Source organism: Pteropus medius, unplaced genomic scaffold, assembly GCF_902729225.1.
Source record: "Pteropus medius unplaced genomic scaffold, Ma_sr-lr_union100, whole genome shotgun sequence".
Taxonomy (NCBI): Eukaryota; Metazoa; Chordata; class Mammalia; order Chiroptera; family Pteropodidae; genus Pteropus; species Pteropus medius.
The window spans coordinates 1,307,665-1,314,965 of record NW_024352787.1 but is presented as its reverse complement, the minus strand read 5'-3'; the positions used below and the strand labels follow the sequence as shown (position 1 = coordinate 1,314,965).

Below are 7,301 nucleotides of genomic sequence, written 5' to 3'. Positions count from 1 at the left end.
TATTTTAGGGAATTTAATGTGTGGTTGTGTACAGGATGGACTGAGGTGGGGAATAGATAGCATAGTAATCCAAATGTCAGGTGATCATCAGCCCATGAACAGGTACGCAGATAGCAGGTAAGAAAAGGAATGGGAAGAAGGAAGAGATTAACAAGGACTGGCCATGAGGATGAAAGAAAAGACTGAATCAATTGAAAAAGACAGCAAATTTTCACATTTGGGAGACTGAGGAAATGGCAGTAAGTTTTGGAGACTTCAGACTTTAGACATCATTGTAGAAAAAAGGATGAGCTTACTTGGTGCTATGGCGGGTTTGAAGCAACAGCAGTATAATCGAATGGCAGTGTGTGGCATAGTGGAAAGAGCTCAACTTTAACATAGACAGACCAGGTTACTAATGCTGCCTTGGCGTCTTGCAGGTTGTGGGGCTTTTCCAAGTAACTTAAACTCTCTGAGCCTTAGTGTCTTCCCCTATAACAATTCTCAGGGTTGTAAGGGTTGTAGTAACACATGGCAGGCAAGAGGTGAGGCGGACATCTGTGGATGTTTGGTCTGCCCAAACGACAACACAACACAAGCATCTTTCCTTTGGGGACTGCTCGTCCGCTAGTTGGTGGGCCATCATTCACAGGACCACCTTCTTGGTGACTATGATTATCCAGGAAAGGCACATGAGCCAATCAGGCAGTCAGAGACCATTTTGCAAGGATGGATATGAATGTTTGATAAGAAAGAGGTCTGTTCTCACATCAGGAGCAGTAAGAACACTATAATCTTGACAGTATCTTTGGGAGAGAGAGAGTGCCGAGAATGCAGGTAACAGGGAAGAGCAGAGATGAAAGCTAAAGAAAGAGAGAGGGAGAGTGAGAGTCCTAATGATACTTTTTGAACCTCTAGGTCAAACAGAGTCATTCATTGGACTTTTTAGTTATATGAGTCAATATGTATGTATGTATGTACATGTGTGTATTGATATATTTGAAACACAACTTTATTCTGATTCTAAATGAAAAAGAATGAGAATGACAGAAACAAACAAGATTTCACCACTGAACATTGTGATGTGACTGTAGCAGTCATTTTGAAACTCAGTTAGGGAACAACTGTCTTCCAATACAGCTAAATATGCAGATCCACAAAAATGAAGGTATTTTTTTAACTGTCACATTCACTCTGAAGCCCATCATCTCCTTCAGCATCTCACAGATTAAGCACATGTTCTGCCTAGCTATATAATAAAATGGCAAACATGCTGCACCACTGACATCACTGGACAATTGCCTATAAAACCAGACTTCTGATGCTGGGCTCCAGCTTCACTTTCCACAGGTCATCATCTGTATCCAAGAGAGCAGTTGTCCGGGCAACTTCTAGATCATGCTCATACTGTGTTGCCAAAGCTGGGTCCATGACAGCCTCTGCAGTGCAAGACCAGGTATGGCAGCAAATTCCAAGTTAGGGTCTCCGATTAGTTTTCCAGAAAGTCAGAGGAAGGGCTTTCAGAGTTGTAGTCACTTTTGGCAGAAATGTCATAGTACTGAAGATTCTTCTTTCGGTGGAAGACAATTGATTTCGCCTTAACTTTTTTGTCCTTAACATTCACTTTGTTGCCACACAACACAATGAGGATGTTTTCATATACTTGTACCAGGTCTCTATGCCAGTTAGGCACATTTTTGTAGGTAACTCTCGAAGTTACATCAAACATTATAATGGCACAAATGCTTGGATGTAATAGCCATCTCTCAGTCCATCGAATTTCTCTTGACCAGCTGCGTCCCATACATTAAACTTAATAGGTCCTCTGTTGGTATGGAACACAAAGAGATGGACCTCAACACCCCAGGTAGCTACATACTTCTCAAATTCACCAGTAAGATGATGTTTCACAAATGTACATTTTCTAGTCCCACCATCACCAACTAATATGAGTTTGAACAGAACGTGGGGCTCTTTTTGGGCAGCCATTGTGATGTTACTTCCAGAATTATCTCCATTCGTCCCCGTATATATAGTTTTAATTAAGGTAGTTCAAGTGAGTCCTAATTCAGCAATAATTAGGTCAATATGGATCAATATGTATATATATATATGTATATTTTAAATACAACTATATTCTGATTCTAAGCAAAAAGGAGTGGGAATGACAGAAACGATTCAGTTCTAATTCATTCAAGAAATAATAGTTGAATGACATTTAAAGGGAATTGTCACTTAGAGTTTGCCTGACTTCGTATTCCATGCTTCTTCCTTTAAAGGAAGCCAGGTGGCAGCAGAGAAGGTATGAAGACATCTGCGTCATTGAAATAGATGTGGATTCATGGGCCTTTGAAAGGAACTATAAAGACTCATACCATGAAGTAGGAAGACACACTACAGAGCCAGAATAGTAAAAACAATGCATTGTTGGCAGAGAAACAGGTAAATAAGCCAGTGGAACAAAACAAAGAGCTCAGAAACAGATCTATTTATATATGGGAACTGATATATTATTGTATTGACACGACAAACCTGTGGGGAAAGGATTTAATAGATGGTGTTGGAAAAACTGGTTTATCATATAGAGGAAAATAAACTCTACACACCAAGGTCAATTTTGGATAATCCAAAAATCTAAATGTGAATGATAAAAATATAAAATCAGTAGAAAAAAATGTCAGATACATTTGTCATCTCGAGGTTAGAAAGAACGTTTTCAATTAATACCGAAAGCGCAAACTGTTTGGCAAAAGATTGGTGGATTTGAACCTATAGATAGTTTTGGCCAACAAAGGACATCGCAGACAGAGTGGAGGAAGATAACTTCAATGTTGGAATCCAACAAGGAAGTAACGTTTAAAACAAAGGTCAGCGAACCATGGCTCACAGGCCAAATCTGGCCCTGCCACCTGCTTGTGTAAGTGAAGTTCGATTGGAGCACAGCCCTGCTCATTCATTTGTGTACTGCTACATACTACAACGACAGAGTTGAGTTAGTGCAGCAGAGAATATGTGGCTTGCAAAGCCTGAAACACTATCTGAGCCCTTTATCGACATCTTATCTATGATGTACAAGGAAATTAACGACAACAACAACAAAAAATGTCAGGAACTCAGTAGAAAAATGGGGCAAAGATATAAAAGGGAAAATAGGAAGATACGTTCAAGTTCACTGTTAGTCAGATAAATGCAAATTATATAAAAGGAAGTTCTATTTTATACCCACAACACAGGAAAAATTAGGAAGTCAGATGATAGCAATTATTGACAAGGAGGTAGGGAAATGAACATTATTGTGCAGTCAAGATGGGAGCGTAGACTGTGCAGTCTTCTGGAGAGCTGCTTAGTAGAACTCGGTAAAATTCCTACGCATACACCCAGCAATCCCACTCCTGGGTGCAGCCCTGAGAAACTTTACTCTGGTCTGTAAGAGAACATGTACAAGCATGCGTATCCCCACAGTTTGTGGGAACGGCCTAGTAAAAGCAAAGGGAAAAGAGAAGTAAACTGTACCGGCTGCATCCTGTGGAGAGCCAAGCAGCAAGAAGCAACGAACGAGAGGTGCATGCAGCTGCATGGACAGATCATACTGTGGACGGGAAAAAATAGAAACAGAATGAGACTTGTGGCCCAGCACTGTATATATATACACATATGTATGTAAATACATGCACAATTCTATATACTTTTCAAAATTATGGACATGTATGTACATACCCAACCAAACATATTACAGGGGATAAGGTAGAATGGGAATGGGAGTGAGGGTTGGAAATTAAGAGAAAAATAAAAGAAGAGAAGGGCTTTACATAGACAGATGACAATAGTGGAATTCTAAACATGTGAACGTGGACTCAAGGTTCATCAGAGAAAGTGGCGGTAGCTTCCAGACTGGAATAGAACTGGCGTGAGTGGGCAGGACTAGAATGACGTGAGAATTCTCCATGGAGCTCTGCGGAGCTCCCCCACGCATGAACTTTCACAGGTATAAACATTTAACTCACTGGTTCTTCCATTGCAACACGTCCCATTTGGACTGGTTATCAATTTATCGCCGTGGGGCTCCAAATCCTCCTTTCTTCGTCCTGCTCTGTGACACCGGAGCTGGGTTGTGTAGACATTTCTCCTTCGCTGCCTGTCACAGTGGTAAGTTTTATCAGTAGCAGGTGCTAAAGGAACTCTGCAGGTGAAAGGGGTTTCTCTTCCTGGTTCCAGTGTCTTCTTGTTTCTGCAGCATAGAAGCCAGTGGGGCCAGTGGGAGATACAGTGGCGCGTGCCCTCTGGAAGTTTGGCGCGTGCCCTCTGGAAGTTTCAGTGTAAATCCAGAGGGCAGCTTCCCAGATGCTTCACCAGCACCCAGCAGGTAGTTTTCAGATTGCCAGTGGCAGGCCGCAGCACTATGTGGCCACGGTCACACTCTCTGCAGTTATTCCTTAATCTCAGCCTTAAAGCCCCTCTGCCAAGTTTGTCTTCCTTGGAAATTTGGCATCTTCCCTAGAGGTAGTGGTTTCTCCCTATACCTGTTATTCCTGTAGCTGCAGAGTTCTCTTTACTCCTCTTTATAGTTAACATCCTTTTACCAATTTAGTAATTCTCTGCATTAAATTTTCCCTATTTGAATTGTTGGTGTGGTTTCTGTCCTCTGATTGGAAAAACTGGTTTATCATATGGTTTATCATATCACAGTAAAACAGCAAACAACAAAACACAAGCCTTCCCACACCCCTTACCCTCACAGCTGACATTCACTGTCTCCTTGGCCTATCATCTTTTGTGTGTGTTTCTTTTTAATTTTTCAATTATAGTTGGCATAAAATATTATATTAGTTTCAGGTATACAGCATAGTGGTTAAACATTTACATAACTTACAAGGTGATGACCTGTTTTCTTGATTCATTACAATCAGACTCTCACAATTGAAATTGAAATTTCATTAATAAGTTCCTAACTGCCCAAAGAGGTTCCTTTCAGACTTTTCTCTTAATCACTTCCTCCTAAGAGCAGACGATCACCTTGTAATACAGAGAATTATCCCTACCATGTTTCTGATCATTCTTTTTGAAGCCAACATACAAGAGCAAGAATGTTGGAGTTGGATAAAACTGTATTGAATTCCCAGCTCTTCCATTTATAAGCTGTGTGACCTTGATTTTTGTGAGCCTTGGTCAGCCTTTGCATATGTGAACTTGGGATAAGAATGGTAATACCTAGCTCACAGGATTGTTTTAAAGAATAAATAAGGTAATTTTTATAAAGCATCAAAGCATAGAGCTTGACAAATAGTAGGTACTCAACAAATGCTAGTGCCTATATTTTAATGGCCTCCATTTACCCCTTAGTAGATGTTCGTGATCCTAGGCTTCCTTTTCTCTTTCCTTCTATCACCTTCCCTGGGCAATGTTACCACACATGAGGCTTTAACTACCATCTACTGACACAGTCATGACTTTTAGATCTATATCTTCCTCTTGGATCTCTCGTCTAATCCAGAGAGGGATCTAACATTGTCCCTTGAAAACCTCACAGCATGAATGAAGCAGTTTCTCGCCTGTGCTTGCATGTGTTCTAGCCACAGCTGACCAACCAGGGACTGGTGCTCCAGCAAGAGCTGTCACCTTTAGACAGACCATGACAAGGCTCTACTCATGGGGATGCTCTACACTGACACAGTGAAACAGAGAGCCAATTGGACCTCTCTGTGGGCTCTTTCAGTGTGAGACAGAGAGGAACTCGGCACTGGCAACCTGAGCTGAAAGAAAACAACAAGAAAAGCCAATATGCAGATCCTTCGTGGCCATCACACCTAGGGGTAATCAGTGACCTTGAGGAGAAGCAGAAATAGTCATAGAAGAAGCAGAGACATAGCAAAGCTCTGTCATATGTGAGTGGTGTTCCTAGAACCAGTAGCAAAGAACACCGGTGTTGAACTGCTGGGGTGGCTGGGGGCAACTGCGTCTTGTGGAGAACATTCCAAGACTCCACAGAGCCTGGGCATTGAGATGATTTCCTGTCCTTATTTCTCTGCTTTCCTCTCTTCTCCTCTCCTCTTCTCTCTGTTCTCTTCTCTCCTCCTCTCCTTCTCCCTCTCCCTCTCTCTCTCTTTCTCCCTGTGTGTGTCTCTGTCTCTCACACAAATAGTTTTATATAGATTTTTTTTTTCTGATTGCAGTTAAGAGATGCTCATTCTCATTGTTTCTTTGCAATAAATACTGTCAACTAAAGAAATTTGAAAGGGTCTTTGCTCTTACAACTAAAGAAGCTTAACCAACATCCCATCAGAGTTTCAGATCCATTCTAGATCCATCTACAAAACTGACTATAGGATATCTTTTCCTGGATGTCTGCTGAATGAATACACATATATGCACATACAAGCAAGGGAATAAAGGAGGAATGAGCCAGGATGGGACATAGTGTAAAAGCAGCTGAAAAGGCAGGTAAGTGCCTTAAGAGAGTGCATTGCTACAGAAGGCAGTAAATTCAAACTTTGGTTCTCAAACATTAGTGGGCACCAGAATCACCTCAATGGCTTGTTAAAACTCAGATCGCTGGGCCCCATCTGCAGAGTTTCTGATCCAGTAAGTCTGGAGTGAGGCCTAAGAATCTGCATTTTTAATAAGTTCTCAGGTGATGCTGACACTGCTGATCTGGGAACAACACTGAGAGCCAACAGAGTTTCAAGGAGTGAGTGGCTAAGAAAATGAAATACCTCAGGAGCTTTGCACAAAGTAATGGACAGATTTTCTATGTCGTCAGTCCAGCTCGCAATTTCCAGAGAATAGCAGATTTTGCTGCTTTCTATCCCATGAAAAAAATACACACCCCCCACCCCAATTATTTGTCCCCCGGGAATATCTCATTGTCAAAGTCACAGGTAGTGTGGGTGAGTCCTCCTCATTAAAGCTGTCAACACTGCCTAGCGCCCGGCCCTGACCAGGACAGTCGCAGCAGGTTACTGGGTCAGTCAGCATCTGTCTCCCTCAGAATCCTGCACTTTCAGCCACGCCCACCTCCATTATGTAGGTTAGAGTCAGATTAGGGCTGAGGAAGCGAAGGCTCTAGAGCTCCCTCAGGTGGATATTTTTATTTCAGTTCTATACCCATTCTAGAGCACATTTCATCATGTACTGAATATGGGGCATTACTGGTTACCTGCTGAACGAGTTTCCTAGGGCTGCAATAATGAATTATCACAAGCCAAGTGGCTTAAAACGATAATTCGTTCTCTCAGTTTTGGAAGCTAGAAGTCTGAAATCAAGGTGTCAGCGGGGCCGTGCTCAGTCTGAGACCTGAAGGGGAGGGTCCTTCCTCGCTTCTCCCA

At 42.0% G+C, this 7,301-nt stretch overlaps 1 pseudogene; it reads right to left on the bottom strand.

Moving 5' to 3' along the window:
* Positions 1 to 1,281: 1,281 nt before the first annotated feature.
* On the bottom strand, positions 1,282 to 1,993 carry LOC120591430 (GTP-binding nuclear protein Ran-like; annotated as a pseudogene).
* Positions 1,994 to 7,301: the final 5,308 nt, after the last annotated feature.